The sequence below is a fragment of the Dermochelys coriacea genome, chromosome 10 (genome assembly GCF_009764565.3).
Source record: "Dermochelys coriacea isolate rDerCor1 chromosome 10, rDerCor1.pri.v4, whole genome shotgun sequence".
In the NCBI taxonomy this organism is placed as follows: domain Eukaryota; kingdom Metazoa; phylum Chordata; order Testudines; family Dermochelyidae; genus Dermochelys; species Dermochelys coriacea.
In genome coordinates, this window is record NC_050077.1 from 25304161 (window position 1) to 25328517 (window position 24357).

General features: G+C 42.8%; 1 long non-coding RNA gene across 1 annotated transcript; it reads right to left on the reverse strand.

The window, feature by feature from the left end:
- Window positions 1-5139: 5139 nt before the first annotated feature.
- LOC119862661 lies at window positions 5140-23355 on the reverse strand. The gene is made up of 4 exons (XR_005295323.1): window positions 22907-23355; window positions 10440-10687; window positions 7871-8099; window positions 5140-7725 (listed from the first exon to the last, which is right to left on the reverse strand). It is a non-coding gene; the product is annotated as an uncharacterized LOC119862661 (long non-coding RNA).
- Window positions 23356-24357: the final 1002 nt, after the last annotated feature.

The following is a 24357-nucleotide window of genomic DNA, read 5'->3' on the forward strand; positions in this document are numbered from 1 at the left end:
GGAGATACGGGGAACCTGATCCTCTGATGTGGTACATCTGCAAAGGTCCATTGACTTTAGAGCAGCTACACATTTACACCAGCTAAAGTATGGCCCAGGGTGGTTTTGGTTGGGATATTTACAGAGCCCAAATAAAATAGTCAATCACATTTGAGAAAACTAAACAAGCCAGTAATAGGACTATGGCACTGGACGTCTCCCAGCTACTGCTGCTGTGCCTTTTTTCAGACTAGGATATCTCCTCAAACTGTTACTTTAGAATGAAAAAAACAGTATTTGTTGTTTTAGCAGCACTTATAGTAGGAACAATTGATCTACAGGGAAAAAAATCCATTTTGAAATAGTTCTAATTACATGCAGCCCTATTGTTTTGGTAAATGAGGCTCACTGCTGTCTTATGAATAATTTGACGAACTCATAAGTAAATTATATCTGGAATTGGGAATAGGCTCTGGACTGCAATGCAGCAGGTTTTTCCTGGCTGCCTGCTTCCTCATAATACATTCAGATTATTTCTTACCACCACAACTTCTAATTGCAATTATACTCAAAGACAAGGAACTATGATGTGAAAAACAGGGTTTGATTTCCCACCAGATTTGTGATTTATGCTGCAAACAATATAGGTTGCAGAGGTAGCAAAAATGAAGACCCTTTCCAATTAATAAAACTTCAGAACCTACAAATCCACTCAATCCTATGTCTTGCTCAGCCAATCGCTAAGACAAACAAGTTTGTTTACATTTACAGGAGATAATGCTGCCCTCTTCTTATTTATAATATCAGCAGAAAGCGAGAACAGGCATTTGCATGTCACTTTTGCAGCCAGCATTGCAAAGTATTTACATTCCAGACATGCTAAACACTCGCATGCCACTTCATGCTTTGGACACCATTCCAAAGGACATGCTTCCATGCTGACGACACTCCTTAAAAAAAATAATGCATTAATTAAATTTGTGATTGAACTCCTTGGGGGAGATTTGTATGTCCTCTGCTCTGTTTTACCCACATTCTGCCATATATTTCATGTTATAGCAGTCTCGGGTGGTGACCCAGCACATGTTGTTCATTTTAAGAACACTTTCACTGCAGATCTGACAAAACGCAAAGGAGATACCAATGTGAGATTTCTACAGCACTCGACCCAAGGTTTAAGAATCTGAAGTGCCTTCCAAAATCTGAGAGGGACAGGTATGGAGCACGCTTTCAGAAATATTAAGAGAGCAACTCTCCATTGCGGAAACTACAGAACTGAACCACCAAAAAAGACAATCAACCTTCTGCTGGTGGCATCTGACTAAGATAATGAAAATGATCACGGGTCAGTCTGCACTGCTTTGGATTGTTATCGAGCTGAACGCATCCATCAGCATGGAAGCGTGTCACCTGGAATGGTGGTTGAAGTATGAAGGGACATACTTTATACTTCAACCACCATTCTAGAAACTTTAGCAAATCTAAAATGTAAATATCTTGTGACACTGGCTACAATAGTGCCATGAGAACACATGTTCTCAATATCAGGTGACATTGTAAACAAGAAGTGGGCAGCATTATCTCCTGCAAATGTAAATAAACTTGTTTATCTGAGTGATTGGCTGAACAATAAATAGGACTGATTGGATTTGTAGGCTCTAAAACAAAGGTAGGCAAACTTTTTGGTCCGAGGGCCACATCTGGGATTAGAAATTGTATGGCGGGCCAGGAATGCTCACAAAATTGGGGTTGGGGTGGGGGAAGGGGTGAGGGCTCTGGCTGGGGGTATGGGCTATGGGGTGGGGCTGGGGATGAGGAGTTTGGGGTATACAAGGGTGCTCTGGGCTGAGATCGAGGAGTTCAGAGGGGAGGAGGGGATCAGGGCTTGAGCAGGGGGTTGGGGTGCAGGATGGTGTTCCGGGCTGGAATTGAGGGGTTTGGAGTATGGGAGGGGGAACAGGGCTGGGGAAGGGACATGGGGGGAGGCTCTGTATGAAGCTTACCTCAAGCAGCTCCCAGAAGCAGCAGCAGCAGCATGCACCTTCTCTGGCTCCTACACAGAGGTGCGGCCAGTCGGCTCTGCACGCTGCCCCATCCACAGGCACCGCCCCTGCAGCTCCCATTGTCCGCAGTGCCCGGCCAATGGGAGCTGCGGGGGTGGTGCTTTGGGCGGGGGCAGCGTGCAGAGCAGAGCCCCGCCCCCTGGCTGCTCCTACATGTAGGAGCCGGAAGGGGGCCATGCCGCTGCTTCCGGGAGCCGTGTGGAGCAGCCCTTGACCTTGCTCTCCTGTTGGAGCACTTGTATTGTGTGAACTGAAAAATACTATTTCTTTTGGATTTTTACAGTGCAAATACTTGTAATAAAAAAAATCACTATACATTTTGTATTCTGTGTTGTAATTGAAATAAATACATTTGAAAAATATAGAAAACATCCAAAATATTTAAATAAATATTATTTTATTTTTAACATTGTGATTTATTGCACGATTAATCGTGATTAATTTTTTTAATCACTTAGAGCCCTATTTCTAATGATTCTTTTTAAAATTTCCCTTCCACAGAAGGTTTTGATGTTCCTAGTTCCCCACCCCTCAGAGTTTTCTGTGGAAGAGAAATTCTGACTTTCGACCAGCTCTACTAAGGACCCTCAATTCCCATTGATGTTGATGGGATTTACTCTGAGTTTTTGGACTGAGATGGGGGGGGAAGCAGACAATAAATATACACCAAAATAGACAGTGGAATGTCTTCAGTGCTTCAGAAGACTGGCCCCTAGACCTACAGCTGTACTGTACGTAGAGGTGCTAAGGCAATAAAATGAAATCTTATCTTGCTAGACAGTGATTAGCGACTATGGAAATTAGTGTGTTAATTGGCAAATGCCTCTCTTTAGCATGTTGCTGCTCTTTCATGTGCAGGGATTCCCCATTGACATGTTTTTTCCTCCTAAGGAAATCCCTTCCCCACCACTTCAGACTTCAACTTCTCCTCCTTGCCTTTGAAGGCCTGCACAGCTCTGCCCAGCCGTACATCTCAGATCTGACTTATCAAGTCTGCTTCATTCCACCCTCATGTCAGCCTTGCCACTTTATCTGCTTCCTTTGCCCATTCATCTCTATACTTTTTTCCATGCTGCCTCCTATGCAGAGAACAGCATCGCTGTCCAAATGTATGATGCCTTCATCTCATCCAAAGCCCTCCCAATGACCCACCACTTCTGTAACACTGAGACACAAACTCAAGTCTGACAAACTTCTTCTTCATGCCAACATTTTAAAGAGAGATATTAAAAAAAAAAAAGTAGGAAGAAGGGTGGAGTGGGGGGGGGGGGGGAGAGAATTCCAATAGGTCTCTCAGTATCTGTGTGTTGGATTGAGAACTGCATAGAGTAGGGAGTGGTCTTTGTGTGTCCTGAACAGCACTGAGTACACTGATGATTAACAAATAAAACAGACTCCAAACCATATTTCATAGATTTTAAGACTAGAAGGACCCTTATAATCATCCAGTCTGACCATCTGCATAACACAGGCCACACAACCTCATCCAGTAAACTCTGCATCAAGCTCATAACTGCTGTTTGAGTTATAGGATAACATTGGATATATAGCTTGATTTAAAGACTAAGTGACTGAGAATCCACTGCATCCCTTGGTAAATTATTCTAATGGTTAATTACCTTCACTGTTACATTTAGCCTTATTTCTAGTCCAAATATGTCTAGCTTCAGCTTCCAACCACTGGGGCTCATTATGCCTTTTTCTGCTAGATTACAGAGGCATCTACTATCACAATATTTCTTCCCTTTGATTACTGTCTACAAGATCTACAAGTAATCTCCTAACCTTCTCTGGCATAAACTAAACAGATTGAGCTTCTTAAGTATCTCACTTTAATGCGTTCATAAGGACAAGGTGGGAGAGCTAATATATTTTATCAGACCAAATTCTGTTGGTGAGAAAGACAAGTTTCCAGGCTTTAGTTCATTTTGTAGCTCTTGTATTAGTACTTTCAACTGTTTAATATCCTTTCTGATTCACCCTCTTAGCTACAGCATCACACTAGGAGTTCATGTTCATTTGGTTCCCTATCATGATCCCCAAGTCTTTCTCAATGTTTCTGAGTTCCAGGATACAGTCCCCCATCTTGTAAGTGGGGCTTCTATTCTTTGGAGATAGTTTTATGACATTGCACTTGGCTGTATTAAAACATTTGTTCAAAAGAGCCTACTTTAGCAAGCATTCCACTTCAATCTGTATAATGGGCTTGTCTCCATCATCATTAACTAATTCACCAATTTTTTGTCATCTGCAAATTTCATCAGTAATAATTTTATATTTTCTTCCAGTTCATTGATAAGATGCAATAGCTTTGCACCAAGAACAGATCCCCAGCAGGAATTTACCAGATACTTCTCTATTTGATGACAATTCCCACTTGTTTTTTGTCACTAAACCAGTTTCTAATCTATTTAATGTGTGATACATTAACTTTGTATAATGCTATGTTTATATCAGAATATAATGTGAGATGAAGTCAAAGTGGGGTTTAGACCACAAAAGCTTATGCCCAAATAAATTTGTTAGTCTGTAAGGTGCCACAAGGACTCCTCATTGTTTTTGCTGATAAGACTAACACAGCTACCACTCTGAAACCTAAATACAAGTAGTTATGTTAAGTTACCTTTCTCAACAAAATCTGTGATCTCATCAAAAAAAAAAAAAAAAAAAAAAAACAGACCACAAATTTCCTTGATAAGACCTGTTTTCCATAAAACTGTGTTGATTGGCTTTAGTTATGTTACCATCCTTTAATACTTTACTGCTGTGTCCCATATCAGACTTTCCATGATTTTGCTCGGGATCAACGTCAGGTTAACCACACTACAGTTACGTGGGTCAGCCTATTTACCCCTTTAAAAATAGACACAGCATTAGATTTTCCCCAGTCCTACGGCACTTCCCCAGTGTTCCAAGATTTGTTTACAAAAACATGTGATTGAGAGAGCTCCTCAGCCACTTCTTGTAATACTTTTGGGTGCAGGTTATTGGATCTTAAATATTTAACGTTCTCATTTAACGTCCTTCCTAGTTATTGATGGAATAGGAAATATTTCATGACCACTGTAACATATGAATGCATCACTCTGCTTCTTTTCAAATATAAAAGAAATATTTATTTACTACTTCTGCTTTTTCTATATCATGATGGACAATTTTATCATCCTTATCTATTTGTCCTGGGCTCACAACTCCGCTAAGGCTCACTGGAAGATATGCAAACTTAACCCAAGTTTCAGGTTACTACTGAATCCTGAAGCTAGGCCATGGGCTTTTGATTTCATTACAAATGTTTTGCTTAGTTCCAGTTCTGACCAAAAAGGCAGGCAAGTTGGGTTAGAAAATGGTAAAAGATCATGGTTTTAACTTTATCTAGTTATGCAACTAAAGTCGTACCTAATGTTGGCAAGTACAACCCTGATGGAAGTCAAGGGACTGGTATTCATCTCCACCAGGTCTAAACTTGGCTCATATCCTATTATCCCCACTGGGTATTCTGCCAAACGCTTGTCATTTCACCATTTGCACTTTCACAAATAAGTGTTTATTATTAGATTTCAGCTAACACAATTGAATCTATTCATTAGCATGTCTGTACCCCTCTTAGCCAAGAATGATATTTTGCAGTTAAACATCTGACCTCTACAATTTTTGTACTTGTGCACTATATGTCCTCTTTGTCAGAGGACTGCTTTCCCATAATTGCATCCAGATAGCTCCATTGGTAACCTCAGGTTTATCTTCAGTGATATAAACCAGGGTGTCAAAACTGCCCCAATTCCAAGTGCAGTATTTAAAAGTAGTTAAAATTTTGGGATTCTTTCCCCCTTTAAAATGAGTCAGAAATTCACTTCTAGGAGAATTGCAGGGAAAAAAATTAGTTGGAGTTCAATGGTGCATAAACTTCTTATGAAACAGGTCTTAAGTAGCTGTTAAACTCCATTAATACAAAAGCTATATTCTCCATGGTTCTAACAAATGGAGAAACTGAATGCTTTGTTGGCCATCTGCCATTAACCAACAGCTGGCAAAGAGTTGATCTTCTAGGCATTTTAGATATGTTGGCATTGTAATACCAAACAGTGTGACCCCTATCAGGTCACAAAATACTTGACCTACAAAATACTTCCTTTTACAATAGCATCATACATTTGTTACCTGTAAATCTGAAAGTATTCTAGTATCTAGGTAAGTTGTAGCAACTAGATTTGGGCCAAAAGCCAAACTCCAGCTAAGTTCCCTGCTTCCATCACAATCTATAGTGTTGCCCTTGTATAAATTGGCAGCTTGATCTGGCAATTATTCCCAAAGCTGAATATTTAATATCAATCAATTACCAGAAAATTACTATCTGTATTTGGATCAAGAATGGTCATAAGCATTGAGCCTCCACATCCTAAGGTCAAGAAGCATAAAAAAGAAAAGATAATAAAAGCAATAAATACGAGCAGGGTACGTGCAGGGCAGGAGCTATAGGTTTTGTTTAGAGAGGCAGTGCTGTCTAGCAACTAGAGCCATGGGAGGAAGAGTTCTATTGCTGGCTTGGACACTGACCTGCTGAATGATCTTGGCCAAGTCATTTAATCTCTTTCTTCTCCCATCCTTTGTCTGCACTCTTTAGATTGTAAGCAGTTTGGGGCAGAGATCGTCTCTCACTATATGTTTGTAGAGTGCCTAGCACAAGGAGGTTTCCATCTCTGTTGGGATCTCTAGGTGCTACTGCAATACAAATAGGCAGTTTCTAAATGGAGCTATAGATGGACTCTCTTGATAGGGCTTTCTAAAAAGGTGAATCACAATGGTGCAAATACAGCTGTACACATCTAGCACTGAAGCATTGTTCTATGTATGCCAGCAAATCCTGGAGGGGTTTTATTTTAGAGAGTGTGGATATTACTTCATTTCTAAATGGGGGGAAAAAGAGCCCAGCTATTAATCTCCATCAAATCCCTGTTCAGCCTTGTTCTCTGAACTGTAAACTAAAGAGGTACATGTACAAATCTGGGATGTTTTCCAGACTCTCTTTTTAAAGAGCACGATGTAGTCTTATTTTACGCTGGTTGCACCAAGAAGAGCTCTGGTTGGTCAAAATACCATCAACAGATCTGATGATGCTCCTGGAATGCATAAGCTTCATAGTGGATAAAAACTGGGGATGGGAAAGCAGGTTTTGCCAGAGTTGGCTACAACTCACTTCACAGTCCTCACTGCACTACCAAGATCTTCACTCAAATCTCCTGTGTTTCCTCATGGGCATATTTTCCCCAAAGATAGCAACACAGATGGGCATTGTTGTCTGTAAGGCAAGCTCACTATGGCTTGATCAAAACCTGCCATCCATTCCAAAGAGCTAAATACAATGGTACTGTGTATGTTTACACTAATACTAGCATCATTTTTGCTTTCACAGATGCCTCTTTTGTACTGAGGGCTATTTCAGCAACTTGTACATGTTCTTTTCCATAACATATACATGCCTTCCTGGGAGCTGGAAAGAAGGAGCATCATGAGGTGACAACTGATGACGTGACAGCTGCACATCATTTATGAAAACACCCTTGCAAAAATCTAGACATAGTGTGGAAACATAGTGGCAATCAATTCTACCCCTAAGACATGGATCAGAGAAATGTTGCCGTCACATTCTTCCCTGTCCTTTATTTTCTTTTACTCATTCTGGAACCTGTAGAGAGATAAGAAGTAGATTTCTAATAACGTGACATCTGCTTTGCTTGAAAGTCAGTTTGAATTTTCAGTGGTGTGCGCTTGACAGGTGACTACATTTCTGCTGAACAACATACTAAAATGCCTGCAGCATAGTAAATTACCTGGGAATATGCTCATCACAACCCATTATTCCTCCTGATTCCCAGTAGACCGGGTATGGCGTAGCACTGCTGTTCTCACTTGGGCAAACACATAGGAAGAGTGAGTTAAAAGTAGCCGAAGTTACAGCAACCATGTTGATTCAGATACCAAAGCAACTAAAACTTATCATTCTTGGTGTTTTCCAGGCCTGTTGTGCTTTGTCTGGTCTTCCGTGGCTGCAAGATCCATCTGTAATACCATTTCCACTGTTAATAATTGCAAACAGTATCTTGCCAGCATCTGAATCAGTGTAGATACAACGTCTACTTCTTTCTACCTGTCACTCCCTAGAACTGTAAAATATTCAAATTTCATTTTTGCTGCAATAGCATATTTCTACTGAAACAATTTTTGCCACTTTCTAGCCAGCTCTAACAACCACCACCATTCTAATTAGCTGATATAAGGACAACAGCTACATTTTTGTGTGTGTTTCTTAGCATAGTTATGTGCAGCCCCCCCCCCTCCGCTTTTTTTTTTTTTTTTGGACAAGAGGCCTAGTCTAAAACTATTAGTAAGTGAGAATATCTTGTTTAACTGACATTTCAGAAAGTTGTTTCCTCTTTGCACCTGGCTCAGGGATTTTTTTTTTCCTGCCTTTGAGCAAAGTGTCCAGGATTATTCAGGTGCCCATTCCCTATGTTGCTATGGGAAGTTTTATGCACTAGGTACCAAAAATCTCCTCCCAGATGTTTTTGATTAATAAAGTAAGCAAGCGCAAACACACAGATCTCTTTGGGGGTCTGCTACCCTACTGATAGAGTTTAACCATAATACAGCCATAACCCTAAAGGTGAAGAACCTTCTTAGATGAGAGAAGAAATTTATAGCTGTTGACAGTATCATTTGAGTTGCATGGATGAATGGGAGTTGAAGACAGAATATGGCCCCAAAGAGCCTTTGATTATCAAACTGAAGGAGTCTGAAAATCATGGTACTTAATACTTTGTGGATATAACCTGCAGCTGAGATATTCAAAGTGATGCAAGCAATTTGGATGGCCAGTTCCCATTAAAAATTAATAGAAATTGGGTACTCAAATCCCCCTGGCATCTGTAAAAATCTCACCCGTCATGTACATAGTGCTGCCGGAAGATTAATTAAATAATCTAAAACTTTACTGCAATCTTCAGCAGTGTATATTTAAGCCTAAAGTTATTTTCACTGTTAAAGCACTGTAAATTGACATGATACAATCTAAGTAACATGTTCTGCAATGCAAGTGCCCAAATTTTAAAGGCGGTTAGGCACCTTTGAAGTCATTGAAGTCAATGGGAATTGTGGCACCTAAATACCTTTTGAAGATCTGTCCCTGAGCTCTCTGGGTTCTTTGTTATGCATTTATACACTGTATAGCACAATGGGGCCCTGATATAGGGCCGGAGCCCCTAGGCACTACCAAAATGCAAATAAAAAAGTCTCTTCCCATTAACACAGGGATGAACAAACTTTTTGGCCCAAGGGCCACATTGGGGTGTGAAACTGTATGTAGGGCCAGGTAAGGAAGGCTGTGCCCCCCAAAACAGCCTGGTCCCTGCCCCCTATCTGCCCCCTCCCACTTCCCAACTGCCCCCCTCAGAACACCTGACCCATTCAACCCCCCCTGCTCCTTGTCCCCTGACCGCCCCCTCCAAGGACCCCCTGCCCCAAACCGTGCCCCCACGGGATCCCACCCCCATTCAACCCCCCCTTCTCCCTGACTGCCCCCAACTCCTATCCACCCCCCCCTCGACAGGCCCCCCAGGACTCCCATCCAACCCCCTATTCCCTGTCCCCAACCGCCCCAGAACCTCCACCCCATCTAACCACTCCCTGTCCCCCGACTGCCCCCAAGACCCCCTACCTTCCCCCCCACCACCACCGCATGCACCACTGCTGCCCCCTTACCATACCGCTCAGAGCGGCAGGAGCTCGCAGCCCCTCTGCCCGCACTGCGGCATAGCTGCAGGGAAGGGACTGGGGGCTAGCCTCCCTGGCCAAGAACTCAAGGGCCAGGCAGGATGGTCTGCCAGGCTGGATGTGGCCTGCGGGCTGTAGTTTGCCCACCTCTGCATTAACACTTATCCAATGGACAGATATGATGAATGAGTCATCTGTTCAGACAAGGGATCTGTGGCCATACCACTGGTGAGGAGGCAAAGCCTTTGCAGAAGTGGGTCTGGAAGAGACCTGTCAGAGAGGAGAGGGAATGGGCTTGGTGGCACAGGACGTAGGGTGCTATCCAGAGCACAGAATGAGAAGTTCAGTAACTGGTGAGGACTGAACAGTGAGATGCTCAACTACTTTCTGTGCTCACTATTTGGGTCTAAGTACAGAATGAGTTTTGGTTTAGGAGTACAGCAGGAATGCATTTCTGGGAACAAGATACAGAGGTCATATGCTCTTGGGGTGGTAGCAGCAAGACAGGAACAGAGCAATACCTCCAACTGATGCTGCATATTTCAATAGGGTTCCCCACCTCACCAAAAAAAAAAAAAAAAAAAACCCACACAGACACCCTCCACCACCAAAAACCTGTTGCCCTGTTACCCGTCATGTTGCTGAGCAGGACAAAGCTGCCACTCTGGAAGATTGTGAATGACAGATAATCAACTGCCTGATGACGTCCACATGGCAATTGGAGAGGAATACCCTTCAGCTAGTTTTCTTGAGATGGAACTGTATATTATTTTGTCTTCCGAACATCATTTCAGCAGGAGCTCCCTGCCAGTAGCCAGCTCTTCCTTTGTCATCACTTTAAGTGGCCACTCTGCTCACTCCATGAAGGTGTCTTCTCCCTAGCAAGAAGATACAAGATAAGGTATCAGCCCAAAATATGCCATCATGCATTCTTCTGCCAATCCCTCCATACATTGACCCTCAGTTTTTGTTTGGATTTATTTTAATGACTCCCATCCTGGGCTGATTACCAGACACAATAGATCTAGCCATCTGTAAGAAAGTCCACACTAAAGTGAATGCTCTTCTTGTTACCTGCTTCCATTATCTAATTACTGAAGTGCTTTCCTACATGCTGTGCTAGTGATGAACAATAAGAATTCAATTGATCTAATCTCAGCCAGCAATTTTAAAGTTTAAGTAATTGAAAAGCCCATGCCACCCTTTCCCCCCCCCCACACACACACACATTACTCATATCACAGGTTGGTTTGTCCAGAGGTATTTAGGGAGCTATCTGGCCAATCAATAGGTTAGCTGTGTTTGCCATTAATTTCAACTCTATTTCAAGTCTCACCAACAAATACCAGGGTGTTATCACCTAGTGCTACTAATTGTGTGCATTCCCATGTCTTGTTTTTGGAAGACTTTCCAGCACATTTCTTGTGGCAGTTCTCCTGTTTGTTTCCTGAAGAGTTATGAGATTTCTTCTCTTTCAAGTAAAATTGCTAGATGTATAAATTTAGCTCTTAGCTTCAACAGAGAGGTGCTGGAGAATCCACAGGGGCATAGCTCAGGTAATTGAAATTGAATAATAAACATCCAGCTTAATGAAATGGTGATGTTGTAACAATAGAAAAACATCACAGAATACCCATATGACAATATTAAATAAACTGGCATTATAGCTCTAAGTGCCAGCCATTTGATTAGAGGCCAGGCAACAATTCTTTTGGAAGAGAAATTCTATGCTCAATGGGCTTTTCACTCTGTTAGTGAATGAAACTATTACATGAGCAACTTCCCACATAATAATATCTGAGCGGCAGATACTTGTTTTTTTGTGCCAGGCAAAACCATATCCAAGGATAATCCACCATCAAAGACAGCACCCTCTTTATGTGATTTACTTCACAGCTACAAGAGTAGAAAAAGAGCAGTTTGACATGAAAAATCCCAAGGCATAGAATAGACACTAGTTTTGCCATACAGTATGCTTTATATTACAGGAGTGCCTAGACGTCCCAGCCAAGATCAGAGCTCCATTGTGCTAGACACTATACATACAGGCACCTGAAGGCAGGTGCTACTCTAAACTGTGTGGCCCCCTAAGGAAATAGAAGCCAAGTGGCAGACCAACCTTGCAAAATCTGCTGGGTTGGAATCGCATAGAGAAAGACTATATTGGGCTTCTCTTCATCTTGAGATTTTAGATCACAGAAATTAGACAGAGCAATCAACATGTATGAACTTCCAGCCTTGCAGTTTGGCCTGGAGAGCAGGACTAACCCAGGGAGATAATTACCTATTGCCCCTGACAGTGTAGTGATAATATGGGACACTTTTTATAGCAGTTCCCATCTCTATTTGCCGCCATCAGTTGTTAAATTGTATGGCTATGAGCTGGGGTGGGGTGGGCGGGGGGTTAGAATCTGGAAACACTTAGAGTAATTTTGATAAATCTTCTAAATTCATTTGAAGCCATCGAAGGAAAGGTTACACAGGAAAAAATGTATCTATTCCAGAACTCAAAAATCAGGTTTTTGGGAGGTGGAGGGATAGTTGATGAATAAATGTGATGCTGATTCGTGGCATGGAAGGACATTCTCTTTTACAAAAATTACGTTGAACTACTTTGAGAGAAATAAATGTATAAATAGCTAGAACAGATTTTTGGAGAATGAGGCAATAAATCAAATCCCCATAAATAGTAGTCAGAGTCCTGTACCATAAAAGTGACCTAAAGCAGAGCAGAAAGAAATCACCTTTGGAGATCATAAGACTCTAAAACTGGACAGCTTCAAGAGGGCAACTGGCACATGATTTATAAATGAAAAGGAAAACTGCAGAGGCAGCAGAAAAGTGGGGGAAATGAAAACAAGACTTTTTCACTTCAAATTTCCCTTGGAAATTTTAGTGACTACAGACCACATTAAGTCAACAGGGATTCAGAGGACACAAGAGAGAAAACATAGCCCATTATTTTATTTTTTTTATTTTTTTTTTTTTAAAAGAAACTTTGCTACTGAAACAGTTTCTAATGGGAACTCCTTAATATGGGCCCGATTCAGAGAGAAGCATAGGGCCCAAACCAGCAAGTGGCTCTCTGAAGTCAGAGTACAAAGGTCCGTTAGCAATCATTTATATTAACATGTTATATTATACGACAGCTATATTGGAGGCCTCCACCTAGATCAGGACTACACTGTGCACTGAACACACATAGTAAGAGACTGTCCAGAAGAGCTTATAACCTAACCTAAGTAAATATGACAGAAGCACAGAGGTGAAGTGGTTTGCATTAGATCACACAGCAAGTTGTTGTAGAGCAAGGAATAGAATGTAGGTCTCCAGAGATCCAACCCAGTACCCACAGTGGGGCTGTGTACATAACGGCTTGTCCAAGCAGAATCAAGGCCAGGGATGGTTTTCAAGAATTCTGCAGTCTTCTGTACACTGATTTTTTTTCCCAACATCTTTGAGTCATGGGCGAAGATGGATGTTTTTCTGAAATGTAGCTCAATTTTTTTTCTACCCTGGTTACTAAGAAATAATATTATGCTCTTCTGTGAAGCTGACCGGTATTTGTCAGATCATTTATTCATTCATCTGAAAGGATACAGAGGTTGAAATGGATTTGATGATTAAAAAAAAAAAAAAAAAAAAAAAAAAAGTGTCCACAGACGACTGACTGTACTTCTCTATTGAAGACTCTGCCCTACAAACACTCAGCCTCTGAAACAGAAGTACAGCCCCATGATTACATGTCATATGTCTCCACATTTCACTGAAACCAGTGGAACTGTATGTTCTTTGCATGCACACAGTGGGGCACTGAAGGGTCTAACAACTTGATCTTCCAACATGCTGAGAACGCAGGCTCAGATGCATCACAGCCATTCAGCTTAGTCTTAACTTGAAGCCTATGAGGAGTCCAGTGCATAAATAGTCCCATTGACTTTCAATAGCAGTACTCAGTGCTTTAAGTTAAGCATCTGCTGAAGTGCTTTGCTGGATCTGGGACCAGAGGGCTCAGAACCTGGCAGGACTGAGCCCCACAAAGAGATGAAGTAGAAAAATCTGCCTCTCCCCTACTGGTGTCATTTCCTTTTCACACATTTCAACACAGATGTTCTTTCTTTCGGTTATTTTGTTAGTGGCGGCGTAGACCATAATGCTATGATTTACCGGTTTGGGGAGGGGAGCAAGTATTTAAAATGCATTGTTCTCGTTGCTCCACTGGTATTGTTCTTGGTATTTTCAGTGTGCTTTTTATGAAATGTTTGGTATTGATTTGAAGTTGTGGGCAAATGGTTGCATAATACATGTGGACTGAAGCAATCAGCTTGATATACTTGCCCATATTTTGGCATTTTCTCCTCCAGTTTCTTTGACTGAGGTTGTTCTGCCATTTTATGGTATAAAATAACTGCCTACTCATTCATCTCCATGTCTCCCTCCCAGCTACCCAGCAATATAATCTTCACTTGTTAGAGGAGGTCAAGGAGATACTGTCTTTTTGGAAGCACATCAGGTTAGTGGTATCAGCAGTGGAAGAAATTATGGTTCCAAAAGAAAAAGTTCACCAGTAGCGCAAGGTTCAAATATTGCTTGGGGCAGAGATGGCCCAACTCTTAATGGTCCCCAGCACCCAAGCAGCCAGCTGGTATATCTCATCCAGGTTCCAAGGAAGCAATATATTTGGAGAGGATATTATGAACATTTCATGCTTCAGAGCTAGAGGTAATGCACTCCCAGCATTAATTTAGATAGATGTCTGGTAGATTTGAAATTAAAACTAGATGAACAAATTAAAGTTTGCAATTAACTGAAGAACAAAACTTGGAAACTTAAATCCTTAGAAGCTGTCCCTCCAAAACGGGGTTGAGGCATATTGATGAGTCAAGGAATTAGAGAAAGCTTACACAGTCGCATGTCTATCCTTCTTTTAAAGGAATATGCCCCGCTCATGCTATAGTATCCGAGCATCACACAAACATTAAAAAGGTATGTATCCTCACAACACCCCAGTAAGGAAGGTCGATACTGTTACCCACAGAGAGGGTCACTGTGTAGGAACCAATTACTCACATCAAGGCAGGCCTACAATGGTGAAATTCCATCGTTCTCAGCCTCTCTTCCACTAATAAAACCATCCAAATGGTATGCAGTTCTGAGCTGAGAAACATGTGTCATGACTGCTGGATCCTGATACTGGATCTGTTTATTGAATGATGGCATTCACATTATGCAATGCAAATCATTGCCAGTCATCATTAGATTCCCAAACGTATATTTTACTGAGTAGCAAAGGTTTTCAGAGATTAATATTGTTGTGTGCACTTATACAAACTGCAGAGTCTTAGGCTTTACAGACTCTTGAAAGGGAATGTAATGCTTTGCAAGCTCAGAGGATATGAGCATATGGGCAAGATTCACCAGCCAGACACCCAGGAAAGAATTTTCTGTAGTAACTCGGATCCCTACAGAAAATTCTTTCCTGGGTGTCTGGCTGGTGAATCTTGCCCATATGCTCAGGGTTTAGCTGATTGCCATATTTGGAAGGAATTTTCCTCCAGGGCAGATTGGAAGAGGCCCTGGAGGTTTTTCGCCTTCCTCTGTAGCATGGGGCACAGATCACTTGCTGAAGGATTCTCTGCTCCTTGAAGTCTTTAAACCACGATTTGAGGACTTCAATAGCTCAGACATAGGTGAGAGGTTTTTCGTAGGAGTGGGTGGGTGAGATTGCGTTGTGCAGGAGGTTGGACTAGATGATCATAATGGTCCCTTCTGACCTTGGTATCTATGAATCTAGGTAGGCCAGCTTTTTACAGTGTTGCCAACTCTTGTGATTTTTATCTGAGTGTTCAGAATATTTTGTGTTTTTCTTAAAGCCCAGATCCTGGAGTCTTCATTATGTATGAACCTCACCTTTCATTTAAAAAAGTTACTAGCTCTCATGGTAGCAGAGCAAATGTGGCCCGATTGTAAGCCTGAAGACTCAGAAAGCAGAAGATAAAAAAAAAGTTCATTTTCTTTAAATTATGATTTTTTAAAAAAAAAATTTGCTTTTAAAAAAACTCATTCTTTTGGGGGCCAGCCTAGTTGGGGTTTGCTTTTACATTTCAGAGGTTCATTTCAGTTGAGCACCCAAAAGTTCGGACACTATTTTAAATCCCCAAGTCCTGGACTGGAAATACTGTGAGAACAAACTTTCCAGTGGAATGAAAATACCTAGTCCTTGGGTAGCACTTTTCACCAGTAGATCTCAAGGCACTTTACAAAGGAAGTCAGTGTCACTATCCCCACTTCACAGATGGGGAAATTAAGGCACAGGGAGGCAAGTGACTTGCCCAAGGTCACCCAGCAGGCCAGTGGCAGAGCCAGGAATAGAAGTCAGGTCTCCCAAGTCCCACTCTGGGTGATCTAGCCATTAGGACATGTAGAAAACGTCTCTGATGACAGCTACATTTTAAGGAGACAACATGGACTATCGTAAACAGACTAGGCAGAGAATGGTAATATTTTGTATGCAAGTAAATTACTTATGAATTGATTTTAATTGAGTTTTGTGCAGAACTCTACTGTAAGTTATTATTCCAGTTGTCTGATGAACTATGAGATATAATGCTCTGGGAATACCAAAAAACTTAAGATCACAAACACTTCATTTGCTTGTAAACTGGACTTCAATGATTTATGGGAAATAAACAGTGATTGGATGGTACATGCTGAATGCATTGCTTCACAGCGAATATGCATTCCTTAGTTTAAAACCAATTATTCTTTAAGCAATCTTTTAAATTTCACTTAAGCTCAGACAAGGCACCCCAGTTCTAAGCAGAAACACTGGCACTTTACTGTGTGCCGTGCAATTTCTTGGATTAGTTATGATCACACATTTTATTTTAAGTACAGAAAGAGGCAGAGAGCTCATTGTGAGCCAAGAGAAGAGAAAATAACTTGTCATAGTTAACTCCATTTAATCCCACTCAAATATTAGCTTGGCAAATAAAAATGCCAACCTAGGTGCACACACAGGTTGTGTAGTTAGTAAACAGTTACTTTTCTTGGTAGGATGCCTCTTGAGCTTATCATCTGAGTTAAGAAGGGCTCTTATGTTTATGGTGGGGCATGGTGCTATCTGGCCACAAAGCAATCACTGGGGCATGTGAAATCCTGGAAAGCAATGGGCTATATCATCAACCATTTACAGAAGGAACAAAAGTCCAGCAGTTATCAGGCTAGAACGGCTATTAGCTCCTACGTCAGGAGGAGATATAGCCCTGCTATGAAACAATGACTTGCATGATTGCCATCATTTTTATTTTCTTCAAAACATGCCACTTAATTCAAACAATTTATCCTCCAAAGCCACAAGCTTTGCTCTGCTGCATTTGCAAAGAAGAAAATTAAACCTAAAACCAACAGCTCTGGCCTTTGGCTCACTGTGATTTTCCCTGCAGTAGTCAGAATTTATGAGATGATAGCAACAGGAGCCGTGCAAGAGCTCCTGATGGCACTCAAGTTGCAGCAAAAGATTACAATCTGCAATGATACCCTCATAGGAGAGTTTTAGTTCAGTCACATATGATTCCCATCACAATCAATCAAATTAGAGGAAAAAAGAAAAGGAGTACTTGTGGCACCTTAGAGACTAACAAATTTATTAGAGCATAAGCTTTCGTGAGCTACAGCTCACTTCATCGGATGCATTTGGTGGAAAAAGCAGAGAGATTTTTATTATATATATATATATACACACACACACACACACACACACACACACACAGAGAGAGAGCATGAAACAATGGGTTTATCATACACACTGTAAGGAGAGTGATCACTTAAGATAAGCCATCACCAGCAGCGGGGTGGGGAAGGAGGAAAACCTTTCATGGTGACAAGCAAGGTAGGCTAATTCCAGCAGTTAACAAGAATATCTGAGGAACAATGGGGGGTGGGGTGGGAGGGAGAAATACCATGGGGAAATAGTTTTACTTTGTGTAATGACTCATCCATTCCCAGTCTCTATTCAAGCCGAAGTTAATTGTATCCAGTTTGCAAATTAATTCCAATTCAGCAGTCTCTCCTTGGAGTCTGTTTTTGAAGCTTTTTTGTTGAAGGATAGCCACTCTTAGGTCTGTAATCAAGTGACCAGAGAAATTGAAGTGTTCTCCAACTGGTTTTTGAATGTTATAATTCTTGATGTCTGATTTGTGTCCATTCATTCTTTTACGTAGAGACTGTCCAGTTTGGCCAATGTACATGGCAGAGGGGCATTGCTGGCACATGATGGCATATATCACATTGGTAGATGCGCAGGTGAACGAGCCTCTGATAGTGTGGCTGATGTGATTAGGCCCCATGATGGTATCCCCTGAATAAATATGTGGACAGAGTTGGCAACGGGCTTTGTTGCAAGGATAGGTTCCTGGGTTAGTGGTTCTGTTGTGTGGTGTGTGGTTGCTGGTGAATATTTGCTTCAGATTGGGGGGCTGTCTGTAAGCAAGGACTGGTGTGTCTCCCAAGATCTGAGAGAGCGATGGCTCGTCCTTCAGGATAGGTTGTAGATCCTTGATGATGCGTTGGAGAGGTTTTAGTTGGGGGCTGAAGGTGATGGCTAGTGGCGTTCTGTTGTTTTCTTTGTTGGGCCTGTCCTGTAGTAGGTGACTTCTGGGTACTCTTCTGGCTCTGTCAATCTGTTTCTTCACTTCAGCAGGTGGGTAGTGTAGTTGTAGGAATGCATGATAGAGATCTTGTAGGTGTTTCTCTCTGTCTGAGGGGTTGGAGCAAATGTGGTTATATCGTAGCGCTTGGCTGTAGACAACGGATCGAGTGGTATGATCTGGATGAAAGCTAGAGGCATGTAGGTAGGAATAGCGGTCAGTAGGTTTCTGATATAGGGTGGTGTTTATGTGACCATCGCTTATTAGGACCCCCACTGTTCCTCTGATATTCTTGTTAACTGCTGGAATTAGCCTACCTTGCTTGTCACCATGAAAGGTTTTCCTCCTTTCCCCCCCTGCTGCTGGTGATGGCTTATCTTAAGTGATCACTCTCCTTACAGTGTGTATGATAAACCCATTGTTTCATGTTGTGTGTGTGTGTATATAAAAATCTCTCCTCTGCTTTTTCCACCAAATGCATCCGATGAAGTGAGCTGTAGCTCACGAAAGCTTATGCTCCAATAAATTTGTTAGTCTCTAAGGTGCCACAAGTACTCCTTTTCTTTTTGCGAATACAGACTAACACGGCTGCTACTCTGAAACCTAAAATTAGAGGCTATGTTTGAAAATCTGTGCTTTGGTATAATAGTAACTCATTGATTTTCACTTCTTGTGACACTTGTGTTAATTGGCAAGTTTTATTAAGTTGATGGAACCAAACTAATTTACAGCAGCAGAGAAGTTGGCCCAATCAGTTCAGAATTGCACCCATTGACTGCAGTGCGCAGATCACGGTTCTAACTAAAGTTGTTCCGTGGAAAGAAAAACAGGTTCCATGGTAGCTGGCTTTGCTGATTTTCTTGTGAGCTAATGGCTTTGTGCTAGGCAGCTCAAAAAAGGGCATCGCAAGAGAAACTGCCTGAAACTCTGGCTGCCTACAGCTGCACTCACCTGGAGTGGAGTGATGATCATACAGGAGATTGGGAAGAAAAGCATAAGGGTTTTGTGCTTTTTTTATACTGTATATTCCCTATTTCAGATATGAATGGAAAAGGTCAGAATCTTAATGTGTTCTCTTTTTATATCTTAATTGTATCCCAACTGTGGAAAAGCACTAAAGAAGATTAAAGTGTTAGAGTTGTTCTGGTTTGTCAGCAGTTGAGGGATTAATTGGCAGGAGTAGGATAAATTTCTGCCTAGTTTTATTTAATGTAGCCGCGGGTACTCATGTTGAGAACTTTGATAACTTTCATATGAGTTTGTTACTGCAGGTGATTTGCTAAGTATTGAGGTACCCAGAGCAATGCAGCCATTACGATATGTCTATCTGAAGGGGATGCTTTTAAAAATTAAATGGGGCTCAGAGCCACAAAAATTCCTCATTCATCCCAACCCAACAGCATCTCCTATTCTCTACACATGCAGTTTCCCTCTTCTACACCACTCCTACTCTGGCTACCTTTGCTGGACTCCTTGGATTTTTCTGCTCTCCCCAAACAGACTTTTCCTCCTAATACTAGAAGTCCTCCTCCCGTTAATCTTCCCTTCCCATGCCCCACATCTTGGAAAGCCACTTTGATTGACTAATCACTGCACAAGGCCCCTGCAGAGAACTAGCTTTGAATCCTAAGGACTTTGTTCCTTTAGCGATCCTGATCCTTTTATATTTCTGTCTTCTTGTCTATTCAGTTCTCCTTGCTATATGCACATACTGCAGCAGGATGAGATAGGAATGTGCATACCAGTAATTCAAACAAACTGGCTAGACTGAATGTAAAGTTACCAGTGTCCCTTAAAACTTGTTATATCCCAACACCTACCACCCAACATCTATATCAAGGGAGGAACAGGTGATCACTGATATGGCCCCTGAAGCAGGATGCAAACCATGATATATCCAAGCCAGGGCTCACAGCTCTGTATAGCTCCCTGCCAGGAGTCCAGCTACCCCACCCCGGGGCTCTTGTCTTCCAGCTCCCAGTCGAGAGGCAGGGAGTGGGGATAGCTGCCCAGGTCTTCTCTTCCTTCCTGAGCGGGACAGCAACCTCTGGCCAGGTCACTATTGTGGTTCCCTCTTCCAGGGGGAGCACATCAAGGTTCCAGCTCTCCGCCGCCTTCTGCTTCACAGCGACTGACAGGGGAACCCAGGCCCACCCTCTTCTCCAGGTTCTGGCTCAGGAACCCTCTACACAGTAGCCAAGGTTCATTCCGAGGCACTTCCATAGCTCCTGACCTTCCCCAATCCACTGGGTTTGCCAGACTCTTCCCTCTCAGAAACTAACTTTAGGCAAAGTGTCTCTGCCGCCTCCAAACCCTCCTCTCTATTCCCAGGGAGTAACCACAGCTTTTCCCAGCTGCCCCTTCTGTTGCCAGCCTCCTGGCTTTTGTAGAAGTCCCTCATAGGTGAGCGTCTCTCTAATCAGCTGCCTCCAACCTAAAGTTCCCCTGTTTGCAGCCCAATTAGCTGAGTGGGCCCATCTGGCCTAATTCAGCTCTTGCAGGGCTAGTGTGGGGAGCACACCCCACCACAGGGTGTTCCTCAGGGATCTGATAGTTTTACTTGCTCAATTTCCACAGCAGTAAAACTGAACTGACTAGAAAGTGATTGGGCCCAACTAGTGAATCAGACCTTAGTACCCATAGTGTTTCATAAAGCTGCATTAAGCAGGTTTCCTCGAAAACATTGGGGGTAGGGGAAGGAGTAGTAAAAATTAATCCACTTGCCCCCATTCATTTCTAAGGGCTAAAATGGACTCTGCTATTGAAGTTATACCTAACCAATACCCTGCTTATCAAAGCATTCTCATAAACCTGCAAGAGCCCCATTTCACCCCTCTGCATGGCTTGGATCTCCCCGGCAGAACATATGGAGACATAGCCTTCTGTGAAAAAGGGAAACATGCATTTTTAGTGCATATTGATGTTCATTCACATTGGCCTGAGGTGGTGCAGATGTCAAGCGCAAACAAATCAGAGGTGTTATGAAATCTCTGTGCTGCTCATGGGTTGCTGCCAGGGCAGCTAGTTTTGGATTAACAGGTTTTAATTGCCTCTGAGCTCAGACATTGTGTAGTTAGGAACAGGACTACCAAACCTAGCATGTAGTTCTAATGCAGAAAAGGTTAGGAGAGAATTTTAAAAGAGTAGCAGCAAAAAACAGATTCAGAAACATAGCATCTCAGATTTTTGCTTTGCTATACAAACACATCCCACAGCACAGCATCTCTAACTGATGTTTCAAAATGCATCTCTGAAAGTACACCATGTGTTAGTCCTGATGCTTTATTTTACACATGCAAAATACTTAGCTCTTACAAAGCACTTTCCATCAATAGATCTCAAAGCACTTACAAAGGAGCTCAGCTTTATTATTCTCATTTTACAGCGAGGGAAACTGAGAAACAGGGAGGGGAAGCGACTTGCCCAGGGTCACCCAGCAGACCAGTGGCAGAGTCAGGAATAGAACCCCAGGCCTCTTGCACTGAATAATTCCTTGAACTTTTGTTTTGTCAACCGATCACTTGCCAGACTTTGGGAACATACAAAAATGAAGATATAACAACTCATCAATGAGCTCTTGCTTGGCTCTTCTGCATCCAGTGCATTCAAAATGTATGCTTTAAGGGGGTTGGGCAGGGAGACCACCAACAAAGTTTTACACCAACAGTAAAACTGCATTGCCCCACTGATTTGATGCGAAATCCTGGCCCATTGTAGTCAATGGTAAAACTCCCATTGACTTCAGTGGGGCCAGGATTTCACACCAGGCTTGTAGGGGATAAGAGTGCCTCAACCCCACCATTTTCCTTCCTGTTTCCCTGGGGGAATTCAGACATCTGCTTGGGCCCTCCACTGAAATGAAGGATATCCAGGGAGAACATCACATTTAACAGGTCTGCCAGTGTTCTGCAGTGTTGGATCAGGGAAGGTGTGGGTCAGTTCATTATTCAGACAGTGGCATGACAAGGGTTATTTTCAACATGAGAAATTTTCAAACATCCCAAAAGCTGGTTTTATAATTCAGGGTTTACAACTCACCTCTAGTCTAGAGTGCATTTTCATGGTACACATAATAAAACAATCCTCAGCTAGGAGCTTCCAACCCTAACAGACAGGCTCCAAGCAGGAATTACAGCCGGCCACAACTGTCTACATTATCATGAGAAGTAACAGCAAAAAGGAACCCAAACCTATGCTGGCAATCCTGGCATCCTTGCTGCTCATACACACACACTTTCATCCCCCCCTTAACGGCTACTATGGGGACATGACACATCATTGAGGGATTCCTGTGACAGCAGTGTTAAAAATCACACTGAGATATGGCATCACTCCAGAGGAGGTGACATAACAGATCATTAGGGCCTGTCACTAGAGCTCATGACACAACTAGCTGACTGAAGGGCAGCACGTGAGTAGGCTACATTTTGTTATTTTGGGGGTACTTACCTGTAATGGAGAGCTACAGGCCAGCCAGGACTCAGCATCAGAGGTTCATTCACTCTAGCACCCCCTATTTTTAACCAATTTAGTTCTGCAGCAGTCTCCATCTCCCAGCCCAACTCTCCAGCCAAGTCACATTTCAAACTCGGTCCCCTTTCAGGGGAAGGAAAGCCCAACTGAAAATCCAAACAAACAGTTGTTCTGCTCCTCTTGGGCTACGCTGAAGTTCTTCACCCCTACTCCAGAGCCCTGCAGGGTTCTTCTGCGCTCCCTAAACAAAAGCACTGCCTCCTAAGGCTGTCTCCCAGGAGGCACATTTCCTCCTAATAGGTTTCTCCTAGCCCACTGCTCTCCCCAGGGTCTCCCATAGCTTCCCCCATGGTCCTCACTACTTCTTCCAGACCCTACCTCATAGCTACCTGCTCTCTCTATTGCTTCTCACAGCTTCCTTCCCCACCTTTGGGCTCACAAAGCTTTTTATGAGGCCCTGGGTGTTCACCCATACTAACACCTGTCCCCATTAGTCCCATCTCCTCAGGCTGAGGGGCAGGTAATTATGGCACAGGTGAGACTGATTGAACAGGGCTGGCTAACCTAAGGCCTCCTGGTCCTTAAAGGGGCAGACAATCTTGTTACCCTACCTGTTCACTGAGTAGCTTTGCCATGTATCTGGGAAGGCTTATATAAAGACCCACAAAAGGCAAAAAATGCAGAGGGGTAGGGAGGCAAGAGGAATGGGAAGTGGGTGGTGTAAATAAAAGGAGAAGAAGAGGGAAGATACACTAGTGGGATAAAGTCGCTGTGTATATTAGCTTGGGATTAAGCTTGGACATTCAGTCTCTGAGGCACCCAAAGCACACTGAAGCCAATGCAAAGTCATTGGGAGGGATTCTTCCTCCCCACTATGGCCTCCATATCCTGCAGCAGTGATTGAGGGCCATAGAAGCCCTAAAGCAAATAATACTCCTGAGGCAGGTGCTGCATAAGCCAGCACCATGCTGCCCTATAACTTATACACACACAAATAACCACTCCTGCAAGGTCCAGTGTCAGAGTACGTGGTGAGCAGCGCTGGGGGGGCATGTCAGGGCCAGAAGTGTTGTCGTATTGGGATCCAGGAAGTGGGCGGGCTTTGCCCCAGTCTAAGGGGGGGTCCACAGGACCTGGAAAGCCAAATAATTACAGGGGACAACTAATGAACAACAGGGACAGGAGTGCGGTCAAAGGGTCAAATGAAGGGAACTGACAGGGACACCGAGCAGAGAACCCCGAACAGCGTCCACTGCTCCTCGAAGGTGTCAAGGGAGTCAGTGGACGCCGCCCAGAGGGAACTCTGCCCAGAGGCGTGAACGGATGGAGGATCAGAAATAGGCCCCACAGTCACAGGAGACTCCAATCGGCCAACCTCCTCACCCTGGTTTTATAGATGGCCACTTTAGCCAGGGCCAGGAGGAGGT